At 41.1% G+C, this 12519-nt stretch overlaps 1 protein-coding gene across 12 annotated transcripts in view; it reads left to right on the forward strand.

Moving 5' to 3' along the window:
- Positions 1-12519, forward strand: part of PDE4D (phosphodiesterase 4D) — a 1583646-nt gene that overhangs the window by 1351321 nt on the left and 219806 nt on the right. The window lies entirely within an intron of this gene.

Genomic DNA, 12519 nt, shown 5'->3' on the forward strand with positions numbered 1-12519 from the left:
TGTTATTCTTGGTATTCTAACAGGTCGTTAGGTTATCCCAATAGGTCTACAAGAGATTCTAGAAGTGAAATGGCTCTTGGTTGCCATTTATTAATAGTTATAAAATGATGATACTCTCTTCTCCCTAGGAATGAGCAACTAAAGTACAATCACTTTGATTCAGGTTCTGAATTACAAAATTCCCATTGTGTAACTGTCTTTGTTTGACAGTTACAGGAGATAAAAGAAAACTCTAAGACAGGGTTCTTAATCTCAAATAGCTAATAATGTTATGAAATGACAGGTTTTATGTCAAATAATTAGTGAAAAAACATTTTTTAAGTCCCAATTGTTGTCCTTGCAGGCTACAGGTAAAAGTATGTCATTATCTACCTCTGTGCACCTGTCTCCACCATCTTTCAAAAACTACCCAATTTACTCTCCTTTTTAACCTGCTTTTTTGGCAGTGAAACTTATTCCATAATTACATCTCCCCACATTCTTCCAACCCCACTCCAAGATCCACATCTACGTGCTGTATATCCTTATATATTGTGTTGCCTTAATATTCTGAAATGTACCTTTAATTCATATTGACCTCTGAAAATCATCCCAATTCAAATATTTATCAATCACCCATAAAGTAAAGTCATGGTGCCAGTTATCAGAGGAAAGGTGATTTCCTTTAAATGCACAAGGTGCATTTAATCTAGCTCCCATCACTGTTGTGTGCTCTCTTCCCTCCTGCTCAGAGCCCTCTTCATCACTGATTCTGCTTATCACCCCTTAACATATTATCTCCAACATATAGACACGGACCCTTTTCTCTCTGCTTTGGAAGATTCTTTAATGTATATGTTCAGCTGTCAGCTTTCATCAGATGACTTACTGCTCAGTATCTCTGGCCCTGGGAGCTCAGTTGAGCTCCAGAACTATAGCACCTCATTGCCTGCTAGAGATTTAGACTTCCTTGTTCAGCTGATCCTTCACACTCACATGCATGCATGAGTGCCTGTGTGCTTAGTCGTGTCCTGCTCTTTCCAATGCCATAGACTGTAGACCACCAGGCTTCTCTGTCCATAGGATTCTCCAGGTAAGAATACTGCAGAGGGTTGCCATTTCCTCCTCCAGAGGATCTTCCCAACCCAGGGATCAAACCAGCATCTCCTGTATTGGCAGGCAGATTCTTTTACCACTGAGCCATCTGGGAGGCCCCAGTTAGTACCTATTCATCATTAATTCATTGTATTGATGGTGTCCACTCTTCTTTATTACAAAACAACTTCCTTTTCCCATTGGTCCTATTTCTGTTATTTTTGTCTTGTTTTCTTAGGTCTGAAATTTAAGATGGTCATTTATTCATTCACACGTAATAAAAGTACTGAGCAGCTAGGTGTATTCATAGCTTCCAGTCTGCATGGGGTAGGAGAAGAGGCAGGGCAGGAGGGCTGATAGTTTAGACTTTTGTCATAAAATGTGAGAAGCACCATCTTTGAGGCATTTACAGAGCTACAAGAGAAAAGGAGAGGAGAAGGAGAGTTTGCCAACCAGGGAAAGCCAGGCCAAGAGGGCAACATTTGGATAATGTGGGGCGAGGAGAATCATGGCTCAGTTAAAGAATGACAGTTTGATTGGTGTGGGTAGGAAAACGTGGCAAGAGAGGAAGACTGGAATACAATCACAGAGGTGTTTAGCTAGGGTCACGTGATCCCATTCTTGTTTTTATTGCTTCTGATTACTCTATTGTTGAGTGATTGAGTAAAGTGAAGTGATTACAGGGAAATCGTTCATGTTGAAATTCACAGAAACAAAACAGGCTTAATACGGTGGAGGGCCAGGTCAAGGGAGTTGAGGTGGGATGACAGTTAATCCAGAGGCAAGGGGTGCGTGTGTGTGTATGTGTATGTGTGTGCAGACAACCAGTGGGCAAAGCTGTGTGTGTGTAAGTGCCCGCAAAGGAGTTGGGGTGGGATGACAGTTTAATCCAGAGGCAAGAGGCTGCATGTGCGTGTGTGTGTCTGTGTGCGTGTGTCTGTGTGTGTGTCTGTGTGTGTGTGTGCACAAACAACCAGTGGGCAAGGAGAACCAAAGAGAATGCTGAAGTTTTGACCCCAGACTTGTAAATGAACAATGATGTTGACATAGGGACAGGGTAGAAAGTAGACAGCATAAACAATTTGACTTTTACACAGTGGGGCTGGAGCTATAGGAGGAACAAGGCAACAGTCAAAGGAAAAGGACAGAGAACAGAAGCAACACTGCAGAGGATCAGGAGAAATTCGAAGAACCAGTTACTGTTTGCAGTGACTAAGTTTGGGAAGACCACTGGAAGAAGCGTCTTAGTGGGGTAGTAGAATAGAAGCATCTTGGTGGGATAGTGGAAATAGAAGAATAGAGTTAGTGGAGGGTTGAATTGAAAGTGGAGATATCAGCAAGTGCAAGCATCTCTTTAAAAGGTTAGTAAGTTAAAAGGGAAAAGAGAATTAAAGTTGCTTGAGAGAGAATTGAGTTCAAGGGAATTTATTGTTTTAATTCAGAACAGGTAAGCTGAGGGACACAAGGGTTAAGTATGGAGTTGTAGCTGCTACCAAAAGTAAGATCATGAGCTCAAGTGAAGGGGCTAACCCTGGAAAAGTAGTGCAGACAAGTACTGCATTCTTTAGAACAATGAAAAAAAGTGAAAAGAGGAAATACAAATTTGGAGATGGATGGGCAAAATGTTTAGAGAATTGATGGTTTATGATATCTACTTTTTCATGCAAGTAGACAACTATAAAAAAGAGTATATGTCTATAACTGACTCACTTTGCTGTATAGCAGAGATTGGTACAACATTCTAAATCAACTGTACTTCAGTAAAAGAAAGAAAGTATAGCCATTGGTAACTAAAGGAAAGAGGATGGGGCAGCTTGAGGATATGGGGAGAGTTTAAAAGAGCCGCACTGCAATTATAAAGAGAACAGGACATTTCCTGGCAGTCCAGTGGTTTCGATTCAGCACTGTGACTGCCAGGGCCCAGGTTCATTCATCCCTAGTTGAAGGACTAAGATACCACTAGCTCTGCAGTATGGCCCCAAAACCTAAAAAATATAGAAAGAGAATAGGATAAGAATTCTAGAAAGAAAATTGCTGAAAAACCCCATAGATAATAATATGTAATATTGGATGGATAAAGAACCAGATTGAAAGTCATATCTTCCAACTTTAGCAAAGGTGAAACAATTTGGCTTTAGATGGAAGCCAGGGACAAGCTCATGGTGTGTTAATGGACTCTATTTTATGTAGTTGCATATCCTAATTTCTAAAATTATAGCACATCGATTTTTGGATGCCAGTGTGTATCCACATGGTACTTCCCCAATGGTTTAGTGGGAAAGAATCCTCCTGCAGTACAGGAGATACAGAGAAGCAGGTTCAGTCTCTGGGTCGGAAAGATCCTCTGGAGGAGAGCATGGCAACCCACTCCATTATTCTTGCCTAGAGAATCCCATGGACTGAGGAACCTAGCGGGCTACTGTCCAAAGGGTCACAAAGAATCGGATATGACTGAGCGACTAAGCACGGACGCACATGTATCCGTGCTTCTTATGAAAAGCATATAATAGTTCACGTTTAAATGGTGCTTTTCTTTCCAAAGCAAACCTACAAGGATGACCTCAATTTTCCCTGTACCTACTCAAGAGTTTCTTTATCTGATCAGTCACGTAAGTGACAAATCTAATCAGACCATGATGCAGCTCTATATTTTGTTGAAAAATAATGACTTGACATGATCAGCTTTCTTATCCCCCCTGGGTACTTATATTGGAACAATAGGGTTTTCCTTTGATGCTAAATGACTCCTGGAAAGGGTTCTTTCTACCTGGGAGATGAAGTTTCTCTGAGAAGCAGGGTGAATAGAATAAAAAACTAACTGTTTCAGTCTTCAGTGTGACTCTAGACAAACCATCTACATGTAAAGTGTTATCCTTTATCTTCATTTGACCCCACATGTGGCCATATGTAAACCTCCACTTTCCTATCCAGTTCTTGATAATCCTGGGAAGATTGGTGTCTATACTTCAACTGTACTTAATACAGAATGATAGTATTATGTATTTTAATCACTTTTGATTATTTTATACTTAATAGTACTAGTTAAGCATTCCTATTAAGAAAATCCCTTGCTGCTGCTGCTGCTAAGTTGCTTCAGTCGTGTCCGACTCTGTGCAATCCCATAGACGACAGCCCACCAGGCTCCCCCGTCCCTGGGATTCTCCAGGCAAGAACTGGAGTGGGTTGCCATTTCCTTCTCCAATGCATGAAAGTGAAAAGTGAAAGTGAAGTCACTCAGTCGTGTCCAACTCTTCGAGACCCCATGGACTGCAGCCTACCAGGCTCCTCCATCCATGGGATTTTCCAGGCAAGAGTACTGGAGTGGGTTGCCATTGCCTTCTCCAAGAAAATCCCTTAGAAATTTCAAATACTAACAGTACCAGTGAAGGTTTATGATTATCTATTTGAATGAAATGTTTTAGAAAACTGTTAATTGCTCCTTCAGTTGAAATATAATTGTTTAATTTATTGGTAAAGTGAGAACGAAGATAAAACTGAAATGGTTAGTTATTTATTCTACCCACTGTGCTTTTCATTTAATACTTTCATCAGTCCTATGAAGAGGGGCATTATTATGCCATTTTACAGGTGAAAGATCCAAGGTCCTTAAACTTAAACTTCTTTAACAGCATATACACATTTTGATCACTTCTCTGAGAACATTGTTTTGCTAATGCCATAAACAAAGTGAACTATTGCGGCAAAACTACTGAGAAACCGAACTACCTGTTAACCAAAGCCAATGACCAAATGAATGACTTGGCACTGTGGAAATTTATTTTTCAGTTAGAGTTTAAGCATGAAAGAAGATGCAAGCTCAAACTGGTCAGAGGAGTAATAAAGAACATATTCAAGTGACCCTTTGGAAAATATTCAACTGACTCAAGTCTATAGAACTAGGCTAAATTTCACAAACATTAACTTAGGTAAGGCAGAAGAGAAGATCCTGGCAGCCTCTGCTCAGAAGCCTGTCACATAGTTTGTTAAATATATTCCAAGTAGCAACTTAATTCTTAAGACTAATAAGACATCAGTTCCGTTCAGTCACTCAGTCATGTCCGACTCTTTGTGACCCCATGAATCGCAGCACGCCCAGCCTCCCTGTCCATCACCAACTCCCAGAGTTTACCCAGACTTACGTCCATCGAGTCAGTGATGCCATCCAGCCATCTCATCCTCTGTCATCCCCTTCTCCTCCTGCCCCCAATCCCTCCCAGCATCAGAGTCTTTTCCAATGAGTCAACTCTTTGCATGAGGTGGCCAATGTATTGGAGTTTCAGCTTCAACATCAGTCCATCCAATGAACACTCAGGGCTGATCTCCTTTAGAATGGACTGGTTGGATCTCCTGCAGTCCAAGGGACTCTCAAGAGTCTTCTCCAACACCACAGTTCAAAAGCATCAATTCTTCAGCACTCAGCTTTCTTTATAGTCCAACTCTCACATCCATACATGACCACTGGAAAAACCATAGCCTTGACTAGATGGACCTTTGTTGGCAAAGTAATGTCTCTGCTTTTGAATATGCTGTCTAGGTTGGTCATAACTTTCCTTCCAAGGAGTAAGTGTCTTTTAATTTCATGGCTGCAATCACCATCTACAGTGATTTTGGAGCCCCCAAAAATAAAAGTCTGACACTATCTCCACTGTTTTTCCATCTATTTCCCATGAAGTGATGGGACCAGATGCCATGATCTTCATTTTCTGAATGTTGAGCTTGAAGCCAACTTTTTCACTCTCCTTTTTCACTTTCATCAAGAGGCTTTTTAGCTCCTCTTCATTTTCTGCCATAAGGGTGGTGTCATCTGCATATCTGAGGTTATTCATATTCCTCCTGGCAATCTTGATTCCAGCTTGTGCTTCATCCAGCCCAGCGTTTCTCATGATGTACTCTGCATAGAAGTTAAATAAGCAGGGTGACAATATACAGCCTTGACGTACCCCTTTTCCTATTTGGAACCATAAGACATAGGTAAATTTTTAATGATTATCATGAGTACACTAACGAAATAAATACATAAAAAGTAAACTTGAACTATCATAAAGAGTAAACAAGTATTTTATAAAAGTAGAAAATGCTACTTACAAAATAAGTAGTGTAACAGAAGGTTACCCATGTGCTGTCATGAAGAAACATGGAGAAAATTACAGAACACATAGATAATTGCATAAACAATATGTAGTTTTTCCCTCTTAAGTTCTTCAAAATGCAGTTTAAACTACCTTAATTTCTGGATAAGAGTTACTTCTGTGGTTGCTTTTGATCTAATGCTGCTATGTTATTTGCATTTGCCAATACTCAGATATGAGCCACTGAGGAAAGTAATAGGAGTATTATCACTGACAAGAAAAATAGAAGTTAGCCATAAAACTAAGAGTTTATTGAAGACAAACTGTCAGTCAAACCACATCAGTTCAAAGCAATTTTCAATCCTAGTCTCCCAGTATGTCCTGCCCTTTCCCCACCCCCATACGGGGTCTACAGGTCTGTTCTCTATGTTTGTGCCTCTATTCCTGCCCTGGAAATAGGTTCATCTGTACCATTTTTTCTAGATCCCATACATACGTGTTAATATTTGCCGTTTGTTTTTCTCTGACTTACTTCACTCTGTATGACAAACACTTCCTCCGTGTCTCTACAGACATGACCCAGTTCTGTTCCTTTTTATGGCTAATATTCCATTGTGTATATGTGCTACATCTTCTTCTTTATCTGTTCACCTGTTATTGGACATTTAGATTGTTTCCATGTCCTATCTAGTATTAACAGAGCTGCAATGAATACTGGAGTACATGTGTCAAATGGATAGCTGGTAGGAACCTGCTATAAAGCACAGGAAGCCCAGCTGTGTGCTCTGTGATGGGTGCAATGAGAGGGGAGGTCCAAGAGGGAGGAGATGTATATATAAGTGTAGCTGATCCACTTCATCGGAGAAGGCAATGGCACCCCACTCCAGTACTCTTGCCTGGAAAATCCCATGGACGGAGGAGGCTGGTGGGCTGCAGTCCATGGGGTCACGAAGAGTCGGACACTGCTGAGCGACTTCACTTTCACTTTTCACTTTCATGCATTGGAGAAGGAAATGGCAACCCACTCCAGTGTTCTTGCCTGGAGAATCCCAGGGACGGGGGAGCCTGGTGGGCTGCCATCTGTGGGGTCACACAGTTGGACACGACTGAAGTGACTTAACAGTAACAGTGATCCACTTCATTGTAGAGCAGAAGCTAATACAACATTGCAAAGCAATTATACCCCAATAATAATGCAAAAAAGAACATTTTTTAGTTCATCTGTATAATGGACCTCTAGTCCCCATCTTCTGTTGAATAAACAGTAATACAGAGAATCTGGATAATCTAATTAGCTCTTTACTTGTACTTACATACTGATACATATGGCGAGGTGTGGAGGGGCAGTGAGGAGGAGGTGATGTACCATAAAAAGCTAGGGCACACTTGGTGGTCTAAGTAATTAGTCCCTGTCACCATACAGAAATATACGATCTCACTGAACAGCCTTTGCAGTGTCCCATGTGGCCATTCTCCCAGCCAGGAGTCACTATCCCCCAACCCCATGTCAAATTTCTGCCCTTTCCTTCAGTTCAGTTCACTCGCTCAGTTGTGTCCGACTCTGCGATCCCATGGACTGCAGCATTCCAGGGCTCCTTGTCCATCACCAGCTCCCAGAGCCTACTCAAACTCATGTCCATCGCATTGGTGATGCCATCCAACCATCTCATCCCCTGTCATCCCCTTCTCCTCCCACCTTCAATCTTCCAGCATCAGAGTCTTTTTCAGTGAATCGGTTCTTCATATCAGGTGGCCAAAGTATTGGAGTTTCATGTTCAGCATCCTTACCAGTTAGCAGTTAGCAAGTCCCACACCATCTCTCGAGCCTTTGCGAGTTTTCAGTTGTAGCTGCTCTTGGTCTTTTCCTATGACTATTGAGTAGAGGTGATGTAGCCTCTAGCACTGAATTTGAAAAAGGAAGAATGATTGCTTACATATCTATTCATTTTTATTACAGGTTACATTATTCTTCATTGGTCTTACTGAGCTATCTCTGAAAATGAAACTGAAAAGAAATGTTGCATTACAAAGATTCTAGTCCTCACTGGATCTATATGAAAAGTTTGTAGCTCCACCTAACTAGATTTTTAGATCTTGTTAGCACTAATGACGGAGAAGGCAATGGCAGCCCACTCCAGTACTCTTGCCTGGAAAATCCCATGGACGGAGGAGCCTGGTAGGCTGCAGTCCATGGGGTCGCTAAGAGTCGGACACGACTGAGCAACTTCACTTTCACTTTTCACTTTCATGCATTGGAGAAGGAAATGGCAACCAACTCCAGTGTTCTTGCCTGGAGAATCCCAGGGACAGGGGAGCCTGGTGGGCTGCCGTCTGTGGGGTCACACAGAGTCAGACACGACTGGAGCGACTTAGCAGCAGCAGAAGCAGCACTAATGAGCATCTTTCTCTTTTCTAACCTTGATCTGCCATTTGAAAGTTCTCTGTGCACATGTATGCTAAACTGTTTCAGTTGTGTCCGACTCTTTGCTACCCTGTGAACCGTAGCCTGCCAGGCTCCTCTGTCCGTGGGATTCTGTAGGCGTGAATACTGGAGTGGGTCGCCATGCCCTCCTCCAGGGGATCTTCCTGACCCAGGGATCGAATCTACATCTCTTATGTTTCCTGCATTGGCGGGCAGGTCCTTTACCATTAGAACCACCTGGGAAGCCCCTTAAACGTCCTCTACCATCATGTAAATATAGAAAGGAGCGGTGGTCAGATAATTCCCTGCCCATTTCCTGAGTTTTCGGAACTGAGGAAGTGTTCTCACCCCTTACTCGATGGTATAAGAGTAAAGACGCTGGGGCCAGAGTGGCTTAGGCGTCCTGAGCCACCACAGGGAGCTCACACGGGTGTGGCCGATATTTGAAATTTTCAAGGGAAACACAGAAGCATCTGTCAGTCACCTAGATAATGAACAGCTTAACATAGTTTCCACTTTCAACTTTAGATCATTAATTTCTGTTCAGTGACATCATATCTTTGCAAAACTGGGTTGTTGATAATTGTAGTGATAAGAAGCAATCATTGCACAAAAATCAGTGTGAACCAGAAAGCGGAGGCAATGTGCAAGCTCCTTCCCAGGTGAGAAGTTCTATAGTCTTCAACGGGTGCTCAGTTGTTGAGATAGAACCATATTAAATAGTTTGAACTAAACTCCTAATAATTTCCACTATTGGCTATTTCTTTTGGCCGGTGGGTGCTATAGAAAATTGGTAGTGGTAGTTTGGTGGTTTTAGTCACTAAGCCCTGTCCAACTCTTATGACCCTATGGACTGTAGCCCACCAGGCTCCTCTGTCCATGGGATTTCCCAGGCAAAAATACTAAAGGGGGTGGCCATTTCCTTCTTCAGGGGATCTTCCTGACCAGGGGATCAAACCCGAGTCTTCTATATTTCAGGCAGTTTCCTGCATTGCAGGCAGATTCTTTACTACTGAGTCTCCAAGGATATAAATTACTGAAATATTAAGAGTGTCATGAACTGAGAAAGTTTAAGAACCTCTTATTCAAGGTATTTATTCATGTTCTTAGGATCGGAGTTAACTCAAATCTCTGTGTAAAGAGATATTTTGTTAAGAGAAGGGAAAAAATTCAGTAGATTCACAGTCGTGAACTTCTGGATGAGCTCTAGAATTGATAATTTATCCTATTCTTTACCTCAGGTAGACAGAATAGTTTATTTTTGCTAAGAGTGATATTATTTTGGTGGTGAGCCAGATAAACTGGGATTCCTCTACCAGTCCTTGGAGGTTGGCAAGTTACTATCATTATTATTGTTTTAGGGTATTGATATAGACCCTAAACTCACACAGCCTTTAAATCTCAGGAAGTCTGTTGACAGAATATTCTAACGACATTGGCTGCTAGAATACTGTTTTGCTACCTTCTTTCTTATTTTTGATTTTTTTAAAAAATTCCACTTCTTTCTCCAGTCCCTGGGGTTGTTTTATTTCTAGCTCAAAACACAAGAGATCCATAAATGGCTAAAAATACTTATAAATTAGGTAAATATGCTTTTTCAACTTTTAAATTAAGGAATTAAAAATAGTAGCTGAATACACATTTTATATTCCTAATCTCATACTAAAAAAATAATAAAAGGAAGTTCTAATATTCTGACGTTTTGAATAATCATGTTTGTTAATGCCACAGGTAAAAATAGTCCATTTTAATGTGTTACCACAACATTTGTTTGAGTTATCATTGCACTATGCTCCAGTCTTTGAAAATAGCAAATTAATTATGTGTTCTAATAATATTCTTTGCTTATCACTGCCGAAGTTATATATCCTAAGGTCTTAGGAAACATGTAGAGGTAAATATTAGTTATGAAAATTTCTTAAGGCAGAGGGGGAAAAAATGGAGATTGAACAAACTTACTAGTAATCCCTTATTTTCATGCTAAGGCTACTAAAATTCAATTATGTCTTTAGGAGAGTTTGCCCTAATATTTAGCACCCAATTTTCTGAATTTTCTCCATATTCAGTATGCTTCTCAGTGTTTGAACTCTAATATTAATTGCGGGAAAAAAAAAAAGGCACCTGAGCTTTCCTCGACTCCCATAACTCTAGAGAAAAAGGCAGTGTGAAGATAAACTATTGAAACTTGTAAATGATTGACTGTGCAGTTAGCTTTGACCTCAGACTTAATATTGATACTTTACAAAAGGTAACATCTACTTTTTTAAAAATGTGGAGAGAATGGTAGCTTAAATGATAGCTAGCTTAAATGGTAGCTTAAATGGTAGAGAATGATCACTTAAGAAAAGTGATCACTATACAATTTTATGAGCTCAAATTCCTGCTAGGGAGCAAACTCAAATCAACTTTGGTCAAGGAAGAGCTGGCTTATTTTTCAGTGAATACAAAGAACATAACCTCTAAGAGCAAAGTGTGAATTAAGTTAATTACTCAACTAAAATTAGGAAAATTTGAAAACCATCTTCAATGAATAAATGACAGTAACCTGTGCAGTGCTCTCAGTGCAATATGGCCCTAAATGAATGAACCAAGTTGAAAATTATGAAGTCTTCTTATTTCTTGTAAGGGACACATGGCCATTACACAAGAGGATCGAGTTCTATCAGTTATAGATACTGGGCCCAAGGCCTCCCACTTGCTTTTTTATCCCAACACTCTTTCCTCTATATACTCAGTCAGTCAGTTCGGTCTCTCAGTTGTGTCCGACTCTTTGCGACCCCATGGGTTGCAGCACGCCAGGCCTCCCTGTCCGTCACCAATTCCCAGAGTTTACTGAAACTCATGTTCATAGAGTCAGTGATGCCATCCAACCATCTCATCCTCTGTCATCCCCCTTCTCCTCCCACCTTCAATCTTTCCCAGCATCAGGGTCTTTTCAAATGAGTCAGCTCTTCGCATCAGGTGGCCAAAATATTGGAGTTTCAGCTTTGACATCAGTCCTTCCAATGAACATTCAGGACTGATTTCCTTTAGGATGGACTAGTTGGATCTCCTTGCAGTCCAAGGGACTCTCAAGAGTCTATACCACAGTTCAAAAGCATCAGTTCTTCTGCAGTCAGCTTTCTTTATAGTCCAACTCTCACATCCATACATGACTACTGGAAAAACCATAGCCTTGACTAGACTGACCTTTGTTGGCAAAGTAATGTTCTTTTTAATATGCTGTCTAGGTTGGTCATAACTTTTCTTCCAGAGAGCAAGCGTCTTTTAATTTCATGGCTGCAGTCACCATCTGCAGTGATTTTGGAGCCCCCCAAAATAAACTCTGACACTGTTTCCACTGTTTCCCCACCTATTTCCCATGAAGTGATGGGACCAGATGCCATGATCTTCGTTTTCTGAATGTTGAGCTTTAAGCCAACTTTTTCACTCTCCTCTTTCACTTTCATCAAGAGGCTTTTTAGTTCCTCTTCACTTTCTGCCATAAGTGTGGTGTCATCTACATAGCTGAGGTTATTGATATTTCTCCTAGCCATCTTGATTCCAGCTAAAGAAAACCAAAATCAAAACCACTCTCTAGTATTATAAAATTACAATTTCCTGAACTTTAAATATTGACAGTGAGTTGTGGGAATGAAGTGGATAGCTCAGGGGAAAGAAGAAATTTGATTTCTAACGGAGGTAACCAATCTGTGTCTTTTGCTGCTGCTGCAAAGTCACTTCAGTCGTGGCCGACTCTGTGCGAGTCCCTAGACGGCAGCTCACCAGGCTTCCCCGTCCCTGGGATTCTCCAGGCAAGAACACTGGAGTGGGTTGCCATTTCCTTCTCCAATGCATGAAAATGAAAAGTGAAAGTGAAGTCGCTCAGTCGTTTCCAACTCTTTGCAACCCCATGGACTGTATAGCCTACCAGCCTCCTCCGTCCATGGGATTTCCTAGGCAAGAGTACTGGAG

Source organism: Ovis canadensis, chromosome 16 (genome assembly GCF_042477335.2).
Source record: "Ovis canadensis isolate MfBH-ARS-UI-01 breed Bighorn chromosome 16, ARS-UI_OviCan_v2, whole genome shotgun sequence".
In the NCBI taxonomy this organism is placed as follows: Eukaryota; Metazoa; Chordata; class Mammalia; order Artiodactyla; family Bovidae; genus Ovis; species Ovis canadensis.